We start from the raw sequence: 7,334 nt of genomic DNA, 5'->3' as shown, positions 1-7,334 counted from the left end.
GGATCGAGACTAAAGGTACCATGAGTATTATTAGCTTACGGCCAAGATATCCTACATGTTACGTTAGTGCATTCAAGATCAGCAATGAATGCTTAATAGTGCAAGACTGGACCAGATATGTGATGGGGGAGTGCAGACAAGTACTAGGGGGCAGCAAACAGATGTACTACCCAAAATTAGGAGACAGGTTCATCTGCATGCTCCAACTTGATCAAGGAGGAGAGCTACACATGTTTTATGTTGTTTTACCTAAGAGAGAGCAGCAGGAGTGATTAGCTACAAATGAGTTTGAGGATGATGATGTGCTACACTATTACTATGATGATAAAATAGCTAGTGTTGGTGGTAATGACTGATGATTATTATTAGGTAGTGTTAGTGGTGATTAAATAAATATTGTTGGTGCTAATGATTATGATGATGATTAAATAGCTTGTGCTGGTGGATTAGATTCAAGTGGAGGCAACATGTGGTGCACATCGAAAGTACTACTAGTCCAAACTAGATCAAGTTTGGATTAGTAGTATACTTTTGACATGCACCACATATTTCCTCCACTTGAACCTAATCCACCTTCATTTGACACACTGTTATGGACATAATGATGTAAACCTCATAACTGGTATTGTACCAATATTTGTACGATGGCGCATAAATAAACTAAAAATAAAAAAATAAAAAAAAATACTAGTAGCGATGGAAAGAAAACACGCTGCCAATAGTTACATTAGCAGCAGCGTGGGAGAGAACAAGCGCTGCAGCTATTTGTCCTAGCAGTAGCGCGTGCGGCACGCGTTACTGCTAAGCAATAGCTGTAGTGCCTTATTAGTACCGCGCCTACCCGCGCTACTAGTGAGCACAAAACCAGTGCTACTGCTAGGGTTTTCCCTAGTAGTGATATAGAGTCATATCTTTGTTCTAGTATCGAGTTGTAATATCGAGTTGTAAGTAAATAAAAGTGTGATGATCATCATTATTAGAGCATTGTCCCAGTGAGGAAAGGATGATGGAGACTATGATTCCCCCACAAGTCGGGATGAGACTCCGGACGAAAAAAAAGAGAAAGGCCAAAAAAGAGAAGGCCCAAAAAATGAGAGAAAAAGAGAGAAGGGACAATGTTACTATCCTTTTACCACACTTGTGCTTCAGAGTAGCACCATGTTCTTCATATAGAGAGTCTCTTGAGTTATCACTTTCATATACTAGTGGGAATTTTCATTATAGATCTTGGCTTGTATATTCCGATGATGGCCTTCCTCAAATGCCCGAGGTCTTCATGAGCAAGCAAGTTGCATGCACACCCACTTAGTTTCAGTTGGAGCTTTCATACACTTATAGCTCTAGTGCATCCGTTGCATGGCAAGTCCTACTCACTCACATTGATATCTATCCCACCTATAGTGCTATATCCATAGCCCGTTGATACGCCTAGTTGATGTGAGACTATCTTCTCCTTTTTGTCTTCTCCACAACCACCATTCTATCCCACCTATAGTGCTATATCCATGGCTCACGCTCATGTATTGCGTGAGGGTTGAAAATGCTGAAGCGCGTTAAAAAGTATGAACCAATTGCTCGGCTTGTCATCGGGGTTGTGCATGACGTGAATATTTTGTGTGGTGAAGATGGAGCATAGCCAGACTATATGATTTTGTAGGGATAACTTTCTTTGGCCATGTTATTTTGAAAGACATGATTGCTTTATTAGTAGGCTTGAAGTATTATTGTTTTTATGTCAAATGATAGGCTATCTTTGAATCACTCATGTCTTAATATTCATGCCATGATTAGATATGTGATCAAGATTATGCTAGGTACCATTCCACATAAAAAATTATCTTTTTTATCATTTACCTACTCGAGGACGAGCAGGAATTAAGCTTGGGGATGGTGATACGTCTCCGTCGTATCTATAATTTTTTATTTTTCCATGCCAATATTCTACAACTTTCATATACTTTTGGCAACTTTTTGTACTATTTTTGGGACTAACATATTGATCCAGTGCCCAGTGCCAGTTCCTGTTTGTTGCATGTTTTTTGTTTCGCAGAATATCCATATCAAACGGAGTCCAAACAGGATAAAAACTGACGGAGATTTTTTTTTGGAATATATATGATTTTTGGGAAGAAAAATCCACGCGAGACGATGCCCAAGGGGGCCACGAGGCAGGGGGCGCGCCCCAGACCCTCGTGTTCACCCCGTAAGGTGGTTGGTGCCCTTCTTTCGCCGCAAGAAAGCTAATATCCGGATAGAGATGGTGTTAAAATTTCAGCCCAAACGGAGTTACGGATCTCCGGGATTATATGAAACGGTGAAAGGGAAGAATCTGAGAACACAGAAACAGAGAGAGACAGAGAGACAGATCCAATCTCGGAGGGGCTCTCGCCCCTCCCACACCATTGATGCCAAGGACCAGAGGAGAAACCCTTCTCCCATCTAGGGAGGAGGTCAAGGAAGAAGTAAACGAAGGGGCCCCCTCTCCCCTTCTCTTCTGGTGGCGCTGGAACGCTGCCGTGGCCATCATCATCACCGCAATATTCACCAACAACTTCACCGCCATCATCACCAACTCCCCCCCCCTCTATGCAGCGGTGTAACCTCTCTCTTACCCCCTGTAATCTCTACTTAAACATGGTGCTCAATGCTATATATTATTTCCCAATGATGTATGGCTATCCTATGATGTTTGAGTAGATCCGTTTTGTCCTATGGGTTATTTGATGATCGTGATTGGTTTGAGTTGCATGTTTTATTATTGGTGCTGTCCTATGGTGCTCTCCGTGTCGCGCAAGCGTGAGTGATTCCCGCTGTAGGGTGTTGCAATACGTTTATGATTCGATTATAGTGGGTTGCGTGAGTGACTGAAACATAAACCCGAGTAAGGGGGTTGTTGCGTATGGGATAAAGAGGACTTGATGCTTTAATGCTATGGTTGGGTTTTACCTTAATGATCTTTAGTAGTTGCGGATGCTTGCTAGAGTTCCAATCATAAGTGCATATGATTCAAGTAGAGAAAGTATGTTAGCTTATGCCTCTCCTTCGTATAAAATTGCAATAATGATTACCGGTCTAGTTATCGATTGCCTAGGGACAAATAAGTTTCTCATAACAAAAAGCTCTTTACTAAAACTAACTTAGTTGTGTCTTTATCTAAATAGTCCCTACTTTTTATTTACGTAATCTTTATTATCTTGCAAACCTATCCAACAACACCTACAAAGTACTTCTAGTTTCATACTTGTTCTAGGTAAAGCGAACGTAAGCGTGCGTAGAGTTGTATCGGTGGTCGATAGAACTTGAGGGAATATTTGTTCTGCCTTTAGCTCCTCGTTGGGTTTGACACTCTTACTTATCAAAAACTGTTGCGATCCCCTATACTTGTGGGTTATCACTTGCTCACGAACACCTGGGGCATTTTTGGAAGCCTGTCATTGGAATATATACAACCCAAGTTCTATAATGAAAAGTTTCACTAGTAATATATGAAAGTGAAAAAAATAACAGACTCCATATCATGAAGAACATGGTGCTACTTTGAATCACAAGTGTGGAAAAGATAGTAATGTTGTCCCTTATCTCTTTTTCTCACATGTTTTTCTTCTTTTTGGGCTCTTTGGCTTTTTGGGGGGCTCTTTGGCCTCTTTTTATTTGTTAAAGTCTTGAGCCTCATCCCGACTTGTGGGGGAATCATACTATCAATCATCCTTTCCTCACATGGGACAGTGCTCTAATAATCACACTTTTATTTACTTACAACTCAAGAATTATAAGATACGACTCTATATGAATGCCTCCGGCGGTGTATCAGGATGTGCAATGATCTAGCGTGACATGTATAAAAAATATGAATGATGGCCAAGCCACAAATACTATGCCAACCATATGATCATGCAAAGCAATATGACAATGATGGTATGTGTCATAATAAAATGGAATTGTGGAAGTTGCATGGAAATATATCTCGGAATGGCTATGGAAATGCCATAATAGGTAGGTATAGTGGCCGTTTTGAGGAAGATATAAGGTGGCTTATGTGTGAAATAGCGTATCATATCACGGAGTTTGGATGCACCGGCAAAGTTTGCACCAACTCTCAAGGTGAGAAAGGGCAATGCACGGTACCGAAGAGGCTAGTAATGGTGGAAGGGTGAGAGTGCGTATAATCCATGGACTCAACATTAGTGTTGCATTTGAATATTTTAATATTAAAATCTGAATGTTTGGATTGTAATATTAAAATCAGAATTAGTGTTACATTTGAATATATTCACTTCTTGAAGAATTATGCTAACCTATAGTTATTTTGGAATGATGCTGACTTACAAAAAAAGAGAACATGGGTCGGCCGATGCTCTCACCATCCCCACTTGCAAGGTATTCGACAAATTTCGTAGGTGCTCTTTTTTTAGTTGTTTTCATTTTATTTAGCTATTTTTGCAATTAAGTTCAATCTAGAATATTCCATACTATAGATGAAGAGCTTTAGGGAGATGGTTTTAGATGAATCTTCCTCGGACGAGGAGGAAGAAGATGGCCTGGTATGCTTGGATCAATTGATTGCATGCACTGGACATGGAATAATTGTTCCACGGGTTGGATAAGTCAGCACAAAAGGGTAGTCAAAAGATCTAAGAATTGTGCTTGAGTTAGTTACATCAGAGGGTCTATAGATTTGACATTCATTATTTGGATTGCATGGCTCTCAATATGATTTGAATGTGTTGCCTAGATCACCACTGTTCGCAAATCTTGTTGCTGGAGATGCCCTCCTTGTAACTATGTTATCAAGGGCCGTCAGTACACGATGGATTACTACCTTGCACATGGCTTCTATCCTTCCATGTCCACATTTGTGAAGACAATCGCGCGTCCTCAAGGCAATAAGAGATCACACTTCGCAACGCGTCAAGAGTCGACAAGGAAAGATGTTCAGAGACCTATTGGTGTGCTGCAGAAGCACTTTGCCATTGTTCATGGCCCTCCCAAGCAATTGAACCCACAGATCCAATGGCAAATAATGGCATGTTGCATCATCTTGTTGCATAACATGATCATTGAAGATGAAAGAGGTGTGACAGAGAACTTTTAATACATCACCAATGGGGATCCCGTTAAGCCAGAACAACGATGCAAAGATGATACACAAATTTCTCCTAGCACATCGAATAACAGGAACCGCATCAGTGACTACTCCATAACACCAGTTGATTGATATGCTTCAATCATGCTCTTTGCATCATTTGGACTCTTTCGTGTGTTTGAATTTGAATAGTTTTAATTGTGAACTTTAAATTTGCAATATTCGTGAATTGTGCCAACTTTGATGTTAAGTTCGAATTTATTATGTGTGCAAATATCTAGTTGAAATGTAGTCCATACACACAAGCTTAGAAAACTTGGCAAAGAGTTTTTTTTAGGGAGTTAAGTTTTAGGGGTTCGGCTAGGAACCATTTGTTTTAGCTGAGCAAATATAAGAAGTGAAAGTGTAAGGTGCAGTTTGAGGGGTTTAATTTTAAGGAATCGTCTAGAGATGCGCTGACTTTTTTGAAGTGTTTTCTTCTGTTGAATGTCTCAAGGTGCATGCTTTGTACTCCAATTTAATATAATATCATGTTGAGATGTTGTAGGGATATAGCCGATGTCATTGCATTAGGGGTCCTGTTTTGAGAGCAGTCCTCATTGCACTGATCGAAAAACAAAATATACTACGTAGCGATGTCGCTGTGCACGGCAAAATAACCACCAGACGCCAGGAACGAAAAGGATATGTCCTCTTAATTTCAACCAGGTCATCATGGCGCGGCTACACGTATCTTGTTAAGAAGGAAAGAAACAACGACGAAATAAATAAAGAAAAAAGAAAAAGGAAAGAAACGCATAGGGTAAAGTCGGATTACTGGACCCAGTGAGCGACCCACGCGGTTTCCAGTTGTCATGCAGCCAATCAGGCGCAACGTCGCGTTCCTCGGTAAATAGCTAGGTCGACGCCACGCACCCTGCATTCTTGCATCCACCATCGTGTGTCTCCATTCTCCTTCCCGGCAATGGATCTCATGGATCCCTTCACCTCCGAGCTTCTTTCTGGCCCTCCTATCCCCGTCGCCTTATCAGCCAACAGCGCCGACACGGCGGACATCGACGACTACCTCCGCCCCATCAATGCTCTTCCTGCGCTTCGAGCCGCCGACCACTACTCCGAGGCGGCCTTGGAGGAGCCCGTACCATCCCTGCTCCTGGAGACCGCCGTCCCGGTCTCCGATGCCACTGAATCCAACAACTCGGCCACGCGTCCGCAGCTCTCCGACTACGACGCCGACATTGACTTCAACCTCCGCAAGCTGGAGATGAACGTCGAGGAGCCGCCGAGGCCAGACTACCTGAAGACGGTGCAGGGAGATCGGATGAGCCCGTCCATGCGCGCCAACCTTGTTATCTGGATGGACGGGCTTACTCGGTACTACGGCCTGGCCCCCGGCACGCTTCACCGCGCCGTCTCCTACGTCGACCGCGTGCTATCAGCGCGAACCTTACCTACGACTAACATGGAGTATGAGCTCCATCTCCTGGGCGCCACGGCCGCCTTCACCGCCGCCAAATATGAGGAGCGGGACACCATATTCAAGGTGGACGCCGCGAAAATTGCCAACGACTGTGGGTTCGCCACGAGCAAGGAGGTGATCGACGTGGAGTGCAAGATGTTGGCGGTGCTCCGGTACGAGCTCAGCGAACCAACGGCCTACACCTTTGTGGACCACTTCACCAGGTACAGTAATGGAGAGAGCGACCTGGAGGTTCAGAAGTTGGCGCATCAGCTCGCCGAACAATCGCTCGTCCACTACAGATGCCTGCGGTTCATGCCATCGGCCGTGGCGGCGTCGGCGGTCTTTCTGGCAAGGCTGATCTTGAACCCAATGGCGAGCTAGGTTCGAAAGTGGAACAGGGAATTCACGGAGCTGACAGGGTACAAGCCCACGGACCTCATCCTTGGCATTGAGTCGCTGTACATGATGAATCCTGATCCTCGCTTTGCGGTCTTGTCAGCTTTTTTGCAAGACGAACAAGAATTGTAATGGGAGATTTAGGGGCGGAGAGCCAGTTGCATGATTGAATCCTGAATTGTTAAATAATGATGTTCAGGTGTATAATTGGCAAGCTCCCTTTGAATTGTGGAATTATATGCCCTATGCCGACGGCTACCAGATTCAATATTTCAATTGTACGAAATTGTCAAAGAGTAATTTAGGTTGCCCATTTTTTCGTATACAAAAATCTAGAAGTTAACCTATAAGTTTAGTTTTGATTGTGCATAGTATGATGATGCTTCGGGTTAT

General features: G+C 43.1%; 1 pseudogene; it reads left to right on the top strand.

The window, feature by feature from the left end:
• The first annotated feature begins 6,047 nt into the window (after window positions 1–6,047).
• LOC123129618 (putative cyclin-F2-1) lies at window positions 6,048–7,073 on the top strand (annotated as a pseudogene).
• Window positions 7,074–7,334: the final 261 nt, after the last annotated feature.

Source organism: Triticum aestivum, chromosome 6A, assembly GCF_018294505.1.
Source record: "Triticum aestivum cultivar Chinese Spring chromosome 6A, IWGSC CS RefSeq v2.1, whole genome shotgun sequence".
In the NCBI taxonomy this organism is placed as follows: Eukaryota; Viridiplantae; Streptophyta; class Magnoliopsida; order Poales; family Poaceae; genus Triticum; species Triticum aestivum.
Note: the sequence above shows the minus strand (reverse complement) of the source record. Positions and strands in the feature narration are given on the sequence as shown.